At 43.8% G+C, this 14461-nt stretch overlaps 1 protein-coding gene across 2 annotated transcripts in view; it reads left to right on the top strand.

The window, feature by feature from the left end:
• The window catches only part of DPYSL3 (dihydropyrimidinase like 3), a 179697-nt gene that overhangs the window by 101985 nt on the left and 63251 nt on the right, over positions 1 to 14461 (top strand). The gene's annotated exons all lie outside the window — the stretch shown is intronic.

Raw genomic sequence — 14461 nt, 5'->3', positions numbered from 1 at the left:
ATATTTCATCCATTTGTCGCAGGTGCGACGCTCTGCAGCCAGTCTTGGCCTCTTCTGTTCAGTGGCAGGCCTGCCGTTCATTGTCAGATTGGAGATGTGCAGCTGGGCTTTGTCTGTGCTGAATTTAATTAGACCTTTGGTGGGGTGATGGGTGGGGGATGCTCTGGGAGTGGAATAGGTAGGAGCTACTCCATCTTTACCAGTCAGACAAAAGGAATATGGGCTGCCACCCATTATGGCTGGCTTTGGGTGGCAGTTACTTCTGGATTGTGACAAGGATGCAATATTTGGTGGAGGCAGATAATACAGAAGACTCATACATGACCTGAAGCTGTAGATGCTTCCACCATCAATGATGACAAAGGTTGCAGTATTTGGTGGAGGCAGATGATACAGAAGACTCATACATGACCTGGAGCTGTAGGTGCTCCTACCATCACTGATGACAAAGGTTGCAGTATTTGGTGGAGGCAGATGATACAGAAGACTCATACATGACCTGGAGCTGTAGGTGCTCCTACCATCACTGATGACAAAGGTTGCAGTATTTGGTGGAGGCAGATGATACAGAAGACACTCATACATGACCTGGAGCTGTAGGTGCTCCTACCATCACTGATGACAAAGGTTGCAGTATTTGGTGGAGGCAGATGATACAGAAGACACTCATACATGACCTGGAGCTGTAGGTGCTCCTACCATCACTGATGACAAAGGTTGCAGTATTTGGTGGAGGCAGATGATACAGAAGACTCATACATGACCTGAAGCTGTAGGTGCTCCTACCATCACTGATGACAAAGGTTGCAGTATTTGGTGGAGGCAGATGATACAGAAGACTCATACATGACCTGGAGCTGTAGGTGCTCCCACCATCACTGATGACAAAGGTTGCAATATTTGGTGGATGCAGATGATACAGCTCCAGGTCATGTATGAGTCCTCTGTATCATCTGCCTCCACCAAATATTGCAGCCTTTGTCATCAGTGATGCTAGGAGCACCTACAGCTCCAGGTCATGTATGAGTCCTCTGTAGGTGCTCCTACCATCACTGATGGCCAAGGTTGCAATATTTGGTGGAGGCAGATGATACGGGACACTCGCACATGACCTGGAGCTGTAGGTGCTCCCACCATCACTGATGACAAAGGATGCACCCTGAAGAGACTGGCACTACGCCTGTGTGCAGGTGCAGTCATCCAGAATCAGTGTCTGCAGTCATCTGACAACCATTGCATTCTTGTGGAGCGTAGAATTAGTACAAAGCATGTGGGGGGGGGTTTCAGGATATCCTCAGCAGCATCCATCTTGGCCCTCATACAACAATGACATGTTGAGGGGTGGGGGGGCAATAAGCAGAAAGCCTTTCCCTGCTTAATCCTAGTGCTTACTTAAGGATGGCATTCACACCCTTCAGCTTTGTCATCATTCAAGAAATACTTGGCACACGGGGGCATTTCTGAACCACCCTTTTCCTTAGATGTCAGGAAAAGCAGCGTACGCTTATTTAGAGGGGTTTAAGACGCAGAATACATGTAACCTATAAACGTGCCATCCCTACCAATGTCAGTGTTGCTAGGCAACAGCTATGTACGGTCTGGATGAGCCAGATTTAGCGTATGGAGCCTCTGCCCTGTATTTGCTGTGAGGATAGGGAGGGGAATTGGGAGGCGCGGCAATCTGGAGCACGTGTCTGATATTTTAATTTTTATAATATTGGGCATATACAGGGAATCCGGAGTGTCCTAGGCAGTGTTCACACAGTAAATGCTGCGATATTTTCTGCTGCTGTTTTGCTGGGTTATTTTATGCATTTCCCTTTGGTGCAGATTTGAAGCAGCATTTTTAATGCGCTCTTTTTAGTGCAGAAAAGCTTTGATTCGGAATAAAATGCAAAGATTTTGTGCACAATAAAAATAGTATTCAGGCCTCATTCAGACGTCTGTTTTTCACCTACATGTTATATTCCTGTTTCTCACAGATGGAACACATACACATTATAATCTAATGTGCTATTCACATGTCCATTTTTTCTGTGTAACGGGTGTCTTTGATAAATAAAAAAATAACCCATACCATGACGGGAATTGGTCAGCAGGTTTTTGCTATGTAATCTGAGAGCAGCATGATGTAGGGGCAGAGACCCTTATTCCAGGAAGGTCACTAAGGACTTTTGCCCACATGTAAAAATCGGGCAAGTGTTTACTGTCATTTTGATGGACAGCAGTCACCCCTATGTTATTTTATGGGGCTGTATAAATGTCTGTATTGGGGTTGTTTTTTTTTTCTTCTCGGACCAAGGCTGTCTGTGGAAAAAATTGGCGTATGCCCGATTTGCCTCAGTAAATCGGATCACACTTGGCCATTCAAGTACATGAAAAAAATCAGAAAGAACTTAGGTGGTCCAATTATCACAGACTGATAGAATGGAGAAGACAGAGAATTTTTTTTCCCATCATCTCTAAAAATCGGATCACATGCTGATCAGTGTCATTAGAATAATCAGACTGATTTTCTCGGATGAAAGAAAAAAAATAGTTGTGTGACTCTGGTCTTACTAGCCTGTGTTTTTCTGTTTTAATGCAAGCACTGTTTTATCAGCAGGAGATTATCACTACATGATAACATGACATATGCAGGGTAGTCCAAACATGCCCCTACTACTGACTGTCAGCTCTCTGTCAGTGTACACAGAAAGCTGTGGTGTGGGCAAGGTTATACACAACTTAACGTTTAAAGGGAACCTGTCACTTGTATAAATGCTATTAACCTGCAGATATGGGGTTAATCTGCAGGTTAATAGCATTTTGAACATGCCCGATGCCGGCACTTTAAACCCTGCTGCCAGGAGGAAATGAAGTTTAATCCTCCTGGCAGCGTTCTGGTTTTAGTCACGGGGGCGGGGCCGGCGCGGGTTCAGTCACCTCTCTGTATATGTAGTGTTGGCTGTAACCACGCCCCCACACTGACAGCTGCTCTATATTAGAACCAGCTGTCAGTCAGCCCCCCATTGACCTGCAGGGCTTTTTATGCTCATCATCCATAATAAATAGTGTAGGTAATGAGCAATTTTTCAAGTTGTTTCCATATTCTTTTTTTGTTACTGTATAGAGGAAAATAACATCCACTACTTTCTAAAATGGCTCAAAATGTAGCAATAAAATCTGATTTTGTAGTTTTTTCCAGCTACTTAATACATTTCTGTGAAGCGCAATATTGCTGAGATATTTCCGGAATCTTCACATAGTTCTATCTGTAATAAACACTTGTTTGTTTTTGTAATGTTCCTATGGCCTTTGAATTGGTAATCCCGGAGCATTTTCCCATTACTCTGTGTCATTCCTCCCAGAAATGTCGAAATAGAATAACAGTTCCCCTTGTCAAAGGCGTGTCAGTCCGGCATTGTCAGCTCTGATTGGCCAGCGAGACAGGGACACGCCCCCAGCAAGGTGACACCCAGCTGTCACATCATCAATAAGGAATAACAGAGGAATGGCGCAATGCAAAGTCATAGAAAAATAGCATTCACTATTGTTTTCTTATGGGGAAATAGCAAGTATTTACTAAAGCAGACATACTAGGAGAGCCAAGGGGTCCGATTAGTCAAGAAGTATTAGAATCCATGGACCTGCATTACCAACTACTGAAAAATGTGCACTGTGAGGATTCGCTGGTGTCAGTCGGGAATGGCGGTCACTTGGGGATATGCAGAATCTAGCTAGAGGCTGGCGGTCTTGCTCAATACTCTTAGGCTGGGGCCACACAAGCACTACTGTGAGTGCATCAAATGACGCTCGGCTCCCGCTGTGCTGGAGTGTAAGCAGAGTGTCATGCTACTGTGATGCCATCCTGTGATCAGGGCACAGCTGCGGAGGACAGGGCGGGCGTTGCAGAGGAGGGAGAGAGAGGGACTAATCTCCATCTCCTCCATTGTCAGCTGATGCGTATATTGCACTGCACTCCGGCGTCATCAGAGTGCAGTGCGATGTTTCTCTCGCACCCATAGACTTGCATGGGTGCGAGAGAAAACAAATCGGATTCCATCCGCAACATGCTGTGATTGTTTTCTCAGTCCAATTAGGGCCCCATAGACTAACATTTTTCTAAGTGGAATGCTTTTTGGGTTTTTTTTTCTCATTCCACTCGCTCCATTTTTCTCGCCATGCTGAGTGAGGCTGCGTCCATCTAGTCAAATTCTGCCCAGGGTTATACATATCACATTTTTGCAGCCATGTGACCATCATTCCCAACTCTGCCACCGGAAAATCCTCACAGTGCATGACACACAACACCTTTAATGAAGAGTTTGCTGGAATCCAATGTAACATTTGGCATTGCACACAGCTCCGCCTATTATTGGGTAGAAGGCGCGTGTCCTAATGCACCCTTCTAATGCATCAAAATCTATGCAACAGAATTAGCCTAAATTAAAATAGAAATGTGTTGCCAATGTATGTAAAGTGCTGTGGAATTAATAGCGCTATATAAATGAATAAAATTATTATTATTATTATTATTATTATTATTATTATTATTATTATATGTACACTAGACCTTGATTGGTGCCCATTTCTAGCAGTGTCACACAGCTCTTAATAAATTGGGGCCATCTTACTGCAGCCCTCACTTCATCAAGACTACAAAACAAATCTTGATTAAAGGGAACCAATCACCAGGATTTTCATATATATCCTAAAGCCAATGCTATACTGGCACTATCAGGCTGATTCGTTACATACCTGTAGTGGTCAGCTCAGATGTTTAGGTTTTGAAATCCAAGAATGTAAAGTTTATAAAATCGGCAGCTTCTTGAGTGACAGCAGCTGAGGATCAGATATTATCTGGGGGGAATTCAGTTATCCCCTCCCCCTGTTAGAATTAGCACAAGTATTATACATATGATTCACTTTTCAGTAGCAGGACCTGTAGTGAGGTCATACTCATGTGACCAGAAGGGGCAGGGCCTCAGCCAACAGAAATGTTGCTTTCTGATATCCGTTTTGTTGGCTGAGGCCCCGCCGCTTCTGGTCACATGGTTATGACCTCACCACATGTCCTGCTAGGTGGATTGTATAATACTTGTGCTAACTCTAACAGAGGGAGAAGATAGCTATGAATACCCCCCCAGATATTATTTCATCTTCAGCTGCTGTCACTCAAGAAACTGCCGATTTTATAAACTTTACTTTCTTGGATTTCAAAACCTATACATCCAAGCTGACCACTGCAGGAATATATAGAATCAGCCTGATAGTGCCAGTATAGCACTGACTTTAGGTTATATACGAAAATCCTGGTGATTGGTTTAATAAAGACCTTTCTGTAAGTCCTTTTATTTGTTACATTTGTGGCTTTTGAAGTCTTATTGAGAAGCCTATGGCCAAAGCAAAAGTAAAAACATAGTACCAAAGCATGCCACATTTAAAATGTAGCAGACGCTGAAAAATATCACAAACCAAATAGTTTGGGGGGATTTATCTACATAACGCAAAATCATTGCAAGTTTTTTTATTCACTGGTCCCCTCTCTTTTCTTGAACATGGGTGATGCTTAGGAGAAGAGCAAAAGCAAGAAAAATGCAGTGTTTTGTACTAAAGCGCTGTGTGTGAATCCAGCCCTTCACTTGTCATTGTTGCATCTAGGGACAACTTTACACATTTTCACATTTCACTGTGAATAACACATTACTTATTGGTATAGGACAATACCACCTCCGGACCCTTGGGCTGGGATCCCGGGAGAGGAGAATATTCCGTTAATCTCCTCTCCGAAGCCATGCTGCTGAGGGAATCCTGGTAATACGGACCACACCCTAGAAAACTCACATTGCCCTGCCACCTGTTACTTGTCTGTGCATTTTGATGTGTACTACATCAGTGTTTATATAATGTATCTACAGCAAATATTCTACAACGTCCACCATATGCACTGCGGAAAGCTAGGGAAGAACGTGTGTGTGTGTGTGTGTGTGTCATGTTATCAATTGCAATCATTTTCGGGAGGGCAAACTCTGTTTAGAGCTGGTCTGTTTTATCCTGGCCCCCTTTTTTCTGTTCTATTGATATTGCCTCGTATTATAAGCTTCATCCTGTTTAGTGGAGGGCATAGGCCAGTTGCAGTTATCCTGTTTAACTCTTAAGACCCCCGTTACATGCAGCGACGTATCTAATGATATATCGCCGGGGTCACGGATTCCGTGACGCACATCCGGCATCGTTAGCGACGTCGTTGCCTGTGACACCAACGAGCGACCGTTAACGATGGAAAATACTCACCAAATTGTCCATTGTTGACACGTCATTCATTTTCAAAAAATCGTTGATTGTTGAGGACACAGGTTGTTCGTCGTTCCCGAGGCAGCACACATCGCTATGTGTGACACCTCGGGAAGGACGAACTACAACTTACCTGCGGACGCCGGCAATGCGGAAGGAAGGAGGTGGGCGGGATGTTCAGCCCGCTCATCTCCGCCCCTCCGCTTCTATTGGGCGGCTGCTTAGTGACGTCGCTGTGACACCGCACGAACTGCCCCCTTAGAAAGGAGGCAGTTCGCCGGCCACAGCGACATCGCTAGGCAGGTAAGTCCGTGTGACGGCTCCTAACGATATTGTGCGCCACGGGCAGCGATTTGCCCGTGATACACAAACAATGGGGGCGGGTGCTTTCACCAGCGAGATCGCTAGTGATATCGCTGCGTGTAAAGCCCCCTTAAGGCACGTTCCCCCTTTGTCTCTTTTTAGTAGAGTCAATGTAGAGGTCGATCTTTCTTTCTTTTTTTTTTTCCGTGTTGAGGGTAAGATTTGACGGAAGGTATGAGAAGATCCTTGTATGTTCATGAAGTACTTGTCCTGTCCCTTCCAGCTTAAAAAAATAGCTCAATAACGGTACATCATTTACAAATGAGGCTTCATTCAGACAGTAGTGGTTATTCTCGCCAGCAAAAAAACAATTGATTTTCATCAGTGTGCTGAATCAGACTTTTTGGTCACTGTGTCAGTTTTCCTCCTATATCCCCCAAAAAGCTGATGGAGGTCTCTCAAGCTTCTATCAAACCGTCCATAAAACTCGGATGGCATCTGATAGACTGGCATTAGTGAGTTTGATCTGTTACTCTGATCAAAATTAGACATCTCCGAAAAAATACCCTTGTGTCCTGCTCTAACGTCTAGTATAATTTAATGTTGTCACTTATGGTATATTAATGAAGAACTTGTTCTAGTTCTGGAGAAACATACCAACATTTTTTTTTTGTGTTTGGGAAAGGGTATGGTTGTGTTGTAGCATGCCATTAACAGAATGGACCAATCCCACCACAATGAGTAAAATATTGGCACAAAGTCCTGCAGTTACCTGGCATCCACTGGAGAAGTAGAACTTCTCAGGGGTTTTCCCGTGAGGTTTTATACAGGATGTAATTCCACTCCCACTTTGCAAACATAGTATAAATATTCCACTGTGAAAACCGTCCTAAAAAGCTAATATGAAATCTGCATGTGATGTTTTTGTAACACAGCAGACACTGAAACCTTGCAGCTTGGATTTTCACTCTGAATGAAGAGGGTTTGGTAAAGAGGTTGGCCAGTCACAATATATCGATGATCTTCCTTCAGGAAAGGTCATCAGTATCAGATCTTTGGGGGTCAAAAACCCGGCATCTTCACAGATCAGCTGTGATAAGGTGCAGCAGAGGCCAGATGTGAGCACATTGAATGGAGCTGAACTGTGCCAACGTCATTCTGTAAGTAGTAGATGCTGCCAAGGGCTGCACAATAGGAGCTGTTCTCGTGAATCGGAGCTGTTCTGCAGTACCCATCAGAGGCCACCTTACATTGGATCTGCCCAGCTCTGTTCATTATGTTTGCTCTACTGGAGCTTATAAAAGCTGGTCAGTGGGAGTAATTGCTATTGATGAACTATTTTGATGGGCCATCACTTTACTGTGACTGGCCAACCCCTTTAAAACCTGATGTACTAATATTCTAATGTACAGTGTTGAGAGCTGGAGCTTCTTCCAGGATTTGGACCACTTGTAGGAGCACTTGTCACTTGCACTTGGTGATTACGTCTCCATGATTATCACGTGTGACATTCAGTGTAGATAATGTATTTCCTCAGATCACGTGTACAAGTGATATCCAGCATCCACAATATTGTCATCGGAACAACTAGTCTTTTTTTTTTTCCTACCAAAAACAAAAAAACAATTGCCCCTGCTTACCACAAGTAGCATATGGGATACGAATGCTGATCATCAAACTTTGTCATCATGGACCCTTATTCTAATATTCATCAATTTTCTGTAGGATTCCATGACGATGACAAATTAAAATGACATGTGAGATAGACTAAAGGTCCCTTTGCTTTGCACGGTTACTGTGAACACGTGTTCCTAGGAATGCTGTTCCACAATAATTGTGCAGTCTAAGGCTATGTGCGCACAGTGCGTTTTTGCGCGTTTTTCGGGTGCGTTTTTGGCCTCAAAACTGCATGACTTTGCTTCCCCAGCAAAGTCTATGAGTTTTCAATTTTGCTGTCCGCACACAACTGTTTTTTTAAGCTGCGTTTTTGAGCTTAAAAAAAAAAATATGGACATGTCAATTCTTTCTTGCGTTTTTTTGCGTTTTCCCCCCATGCAATGCATTGGAAAACCGCAGAGATCAAAAATGCACCAAATCGCGGTAAAAACGCATGCGTTTTTTGCCGCGGGTGCGTTTTTGTGCGTTTTTAGCGGCCAAAAACGCGGCAAAAACGCAGCGTCAAAAAAACGCAGTGTGTGAACTTAGCCTAAACAGGCTGTGAAATGATCTCTTGGTTTCCACTAATGATCATTGTTCTCTGCAGAATACCTGAGTAATCAGGAATTGTGCTGACGAGAACAATGGCTGCCTGTGCTTCCTGAAGGATTTACTACCTTGCATCTGATGCGTGATTGACTTATGTAAAGAGAGTTTTGAGCTACTGTCGATCAGTCAATATTTACCAACTGGTGGTTTAAACTGGTGATGAGCAGGTACTAACATGTTCAGGTGCTCAGTACTCGTAACTAGTAGTTGAATGCTCTAAGGTACCCGAGTATAATTGAAGTCAGTGGGGAACTTGGGTATTTTTCTGGGAACTCTTACAGAAAAATTCCCATACTCCCCAGTGACTTCCATTTTATGTGGGTACTCGAGTTGCACCCATCCGAACAGCCAACTGCTCGCTACAAGTTCCGAGCATGGCAGTACTCGCACATTACTAGTTATGAGTTCCGAGCATGGTAGTGCTCGCTCATCACTAGATACGAGTACCAAGCACCCAAGCATGGCAGTGCTCGCTCATCACTAGATACGAGTACCAAACACACGAGCATGGTAGTGCTCGCTCATCACTAGATACGAGTACCAAGCACCCAAGCATGGCTGTGCTCGCTCATCACTAGATACGAGTACCAAGCACCCGAGCATGGCTGTGCTCGCTCATCACTAGATACGAATACCAAGCACCCAAGCATGGCTGTGCTCGCTCATCACTAGATACGAGTACCAAGCACCCAAGCATGGCTGTGCTCGCTCATCACTAGATACGAGTACCAAACACACGAGCATGGTAGTGCTCGCTCATCACCAGATACGAGTACCAAGCACCCAAGCATGGCTGTGCTCGCTCATCACTAGATACGAGTACTAAGCACCCAAGCATGGCTGTGCTCGCTCATCACTAGATACGAGTACCAAACACACGAGCATGGTAGTGCTCGCTCATCACTAGATACGAGTACCAAGCACCCAAGCATGGCTGTGCTCGCTCATCACTAGATGCGAGTACCAAACACACGAGCATGGTAGTGCTCGCTCATCACTAGATACGAGTACCAAGCACCCAAGCATGGCTGTGCTCACTCATCACTAGATACGAGTACCAAACACACCGAGCATGGTAGTGCTCGCTCATCACTAGATACGAGTACCAAGCACCCAATCATGGCAGTGCTCACTCATCACTAGTTATGAGCACCCAAGCATGGTGGTGCTCACTCATCACTAGTTACGAGTACCGAGCATGGTAGTGCCCTCTCATCACTAGCTACGAGTACCGAGCACCCGAGCATGGTAGTGCTCGCTCATCACTAGCTACGAGTACCGAGCATGGTAGTGCCCTCTCATCACTAGCTATGAGTATCGAGCACCCGAGCATGGTAGTGCTTGCTCATCACTAGTTTTAATCACAGAAATGGTTACGATAAACTCCATCTTGGGCAGGATTCAATTGTTCTTGACATTGGTAGGATGCCAGCCACCAGATATCCAGTGACTAAGTACAACCACTGTCTTGACAAAGACTAGGTACTTCAAGTGTGTATCTACAGTGATGTAACAAAGTTGTCATGACATGTATTTTTTTGTTTTATGCAAAGATTGAGTTCATAAATGATATCTTGATAGCATACTGTTGCTTTGATTTTGTTTCAAAACATAGTTTAAAAGAGAGGCTAATTTCTTAATATGATTTTTAAGAGATTGAAGCCAAAGCACAATTAGGCTTGTATGTGTGAACAGTGGTCTAATGTATCTTTTTGATTCTTAACATTATCAACTTAGGCATCTGATAGTGCTGAAAATTTCCATATTTTTAGCATGTAGATGACACTATTTTAGTTTTCTTTTGTGCCTTTTGTTTTCCCACTCCAGTTTTTATCATCATTGACAGTTGTTGCTAGACCTGCCTAGTATTGCCTTTAAGAATAGACCAGTGTGACAATGGAAAGGGAATGTCTATAACATGGGGGCAGGGCTGATGATCAGCTTGCATGTAGTCCTTCCAATAAGGGGGTTGGGTGGTGTAGCATTATCATGTTGGTTGACGAGGCAGGTCGTTTATACCCTACTGAACTCTTAAGTCCTCTTTTGTGCTTACATGTATGAAGTCTATGGTAACAAAGGACCACAAACTGAGTCTTTTGGACAATAATTCTTGAATATACATCTTGTGGGGGATAGTTTCTAAACATAATTAACCACAAAGCCAGTTGTACCCTAGTTGGTGACGTCTCTGTCTCATGTCATCTAGACCACTGATCCCGAGACAACAGTCCATGTTTTGTAGGACAAAGATGTAGTTGAGAGCATGATGTAGGGTGGGGCTCAGTACGCTGCTTTTCTTTCAGGAGTTAGTAATTAAGATTTTGTGACTCACTTGTAAATGGGAATTTTATAACTCTTAAAATGAGCTGAAAGTAGAATCTCTTAAATAATCCTTGGTGGACTCGTACGGGATATGAGACAACCAGACTTATGGCCACAGTTACTGAACTGAACAAAAGATCGCTTTATTTTCTTAAGTGTGTAAAAACACACTAACTTTTCAAAGTAGATATTGTTTGTCCCAATTCCAAAGAGTGCTTGCTCCAATATCTGAATTTAGACCTCTTCATAGTCATATATGAGGCTGTTGAGTTTATATGTGGAGACCCACAGTGGCTCCAAAACTCAGTGTGTGTACTTGGACCATGATACTTGGATGTCGGAATTAAAGTAGGTGACAACTACTTTGGAAGTCCCCTTCTGCCGTAGATACTCTTTTCTACATACCTTATTTTCCCAAATCTTTCTGTAGCCTGAGCTCCTCTCCTGGTCACATGACCTGTGGCTGAGAATCCTCTGACTTCCTGTGATGTCACCTCAATTTCCCCCTGATTACTGGCTCTGGAATCTTACGAGGAACCACAGTCATGTGACTTTAATGCCGTGTGGGTGGATGGGCCTCTCGTCAGCTGAGTTCACTCACTCCTGTGCATACAGCTGCAGACACAGCATATATAGAAATATATCAAGAAAATGAGAACACCCCTCACATTTTTGTAAATATTTTATTAGATCTTTTCATGGGACAACATTGAAGATCTGACACTTTGATATAATATAAAGTAGTCAATGTACAGCTTGAATAATAGTGTATATTAGGTGTGCCCTATAAATAACTCCACATACAGCCATTAATGTCTAAACCGCCTGCAACAAAAGTCAGTACACCCCTAAGTGAAAATGGCTAAATTGTATCCAAAGTGTCAATATTTTGTGTGGCCACCAATATTTTCAAGCACTACCTTAACTCTCTTGGGCATGGCGATCACTAGAGCATCACAGGAACCACTGGATCCTCTTCCACTGATGACATCACGGACCTGGGGCATGTTAGAGACTTTGCGCTCCTCTTCCAGTTAAGGATGCCACACAATAGGATTTAGGTCTGGAGACATGCTTGGCCAGTCCACCACCTTTACCTTGAGTTTCTTTAACAGAAACGCATAAAACATAAAAATTGGCAGAAAATCTCATTAGGGGCATTATATTTAAAGGGAACCTGTCATCAGAAATTTAGCTATAATCCTAAAAGTTTCCCCCTCTGCAGCTCCTGGGCTGCATTCTAGAAAGCTTCCTATAAGTTTTTGTGGCCCCTTTTATTCCAAAATAAATACTTTATAAACTTGTACCTTTTCGTATGCAAATTTCTTAAATCTTCCATGGGGGCGGGCTGCCTGATGTACGTTGCTGTCCTCCTGCCGATTTACGCCGCCCCCGAACGCTGAATTTCAAACCTCAGGGCGCCGCCCCTGGGCGCCCGTGGTCCCGCGCATGCGCTGTGCTACTGTAGCGGTGCCGTGCACGTGTGACCGCTAGTGACGCTTTGCGCGGGCACGAGGTTATGGGCGGCGCTGTGAGTGTCATCAGCAAGTGCCGCCCATAACCTTGTGACCGCACTTTCGCCTATTCCTCCAGCGTTCTGCGCAAGCGCTCGCTGGCCAGATGACCGGACGTCACCTCCTTCCCATCCTGCTCAGCAGCAGGAAATAGATGGGAGGAGCGGACGGAGCAGTCGGTGCCCGCGCAAACCGTCACCAGCGGTCACACGTGCACGCAGTGCACGGCACCGCTACAGTAGCACAGCGCATGCGCGGGACCAGGGGCGGCATCCTGAGGTTTGAAATTCAGCGTTCGGGGGCGGCGTAAATCGGCAGGAGGACAGCAACGTACATCAGGCAGCCCGCCCCCATGGAAGATTTAAGAAATTTGTATACGAAAAGGTACAAGTTTATAAAGTGTTTTATTTTGGAATAAAAGGGGCCACAAAAACTATAGGAAGCTTCCTAGAATGCAGCCCAGGAGCTGCAGAGGGGGGAAACTTTTAGGTTTATAGCTAAATTTCTGATGACAGGTTCCCTTTAAGCACTTATGGCAAAATCAGTAACTTAGATGGGGTAGTGGACAACCGCTTTAAACTCAAGCGATATCCTCCTCTAATAAGGTTAGCTCTATTAATTAGTGCGGTGTTCTCAACTTTATGCATGGTGCTCCTGTCCTCAACATAACCACTGATGGGAAGGCAATAGATATCACTAGCATGACATAGCAAACTTGTTCATACTGGTTTTTTTTTTAAATTTTTCTCCAAAATTCGAATTGTATTTGCAGAAATAAGGTGAAGGGCAAAAACTCCATATTGACTTGGCCTTCCTCTTACAACTGTTCTGATATGAGTCGAGGAGGGGGGAGGGGGTCAAATAGGGGGGAGGGGGTCAAATATATACATTTTGCTAAAAACTTTTTTAAAAATTTATAGTATTACCCAGTTGTATCATATTGTGTATTGCATCTTTAAAAGCATTTTTTTATTGTCTTGGTCTTCTGATGATTTTTTGCCACTAAACATGTAGATGATATCTACAACAAGACATAGTAGGGCAGATTTATCAATACTTTCTACAACTTAGACAGGTTAGACATTCTTATAATGCTTTGCTTTTATCACAATGGTTCATACTGTTTGATAAATCATTTAGGACTGTCTAGTTTAGGTTTACACCATTAGTTGACTTGCTTCGTGCCATAAATAAGCTCCACAATTGTGATACATTGTGTCGCCTGTTAAGGCTTGCCCTTTGCTATCAAGCCTCTCTTCTTTCAAGTGAGAGTGAGGCCATGTGTTTCTACAAAGTAACCAAAATCTTAGCGGAATGGAGAGATGCTGTTTTAATTTAATCTTTATTTATTCATTATTTTCATAGTTTTGAGTTTGAAAGAAGAAGAAAATCCCTCATGATTAATTTAACATATTACTCCAGAGGAAGATGAAAAAAAACCCCATGACACAGATGATGTTGACTGCCACATTCAACTCTGAGAGCGGGTGGTGAGCCACATCCCGCTCCTGCCCGCCTCACAGTAGTGACAGTGAGAGCCCCCATTACTGGTATAATGACATCCAAAGCCTTTCCACAAATATCACACCTAGGGAATATGCCTAGATTCAGGCGTTCCCACTAACCCCCCTCCCTCCCATTCAATATCATGGCATCAAGAACTCCTACCAGTGTCACATCCAGCTTCAAGCTCCTCCACTGACAGGTAGTACCATCCTGTCTTCAGCTTGCCATAGTTAAATTATCTCAAAACCCACAAGGCCAATTTGTGTGCATCCAGA

This window comes from Anomaloglossus baeobatrachus, chromosome 4, assembly GCF_048569485.1.
Source record: "Anomaloglossus baeobatrachus isolate aAnoBae1 chromosome 4, aAnoBae1.hap1, whole genome shotgun sequence".
Lineage (NCBI taxonomy): Eukaryota > Metazoa > Chordata > Amphibia > Anura > Aromobatidae > Anomaloglossus > Anomaloglossus baeobatrachus.
Note: the sequence above shows the minus strand (reverse complement) of the source record. Positions and strands in the feature narration are given on the sequence as shown.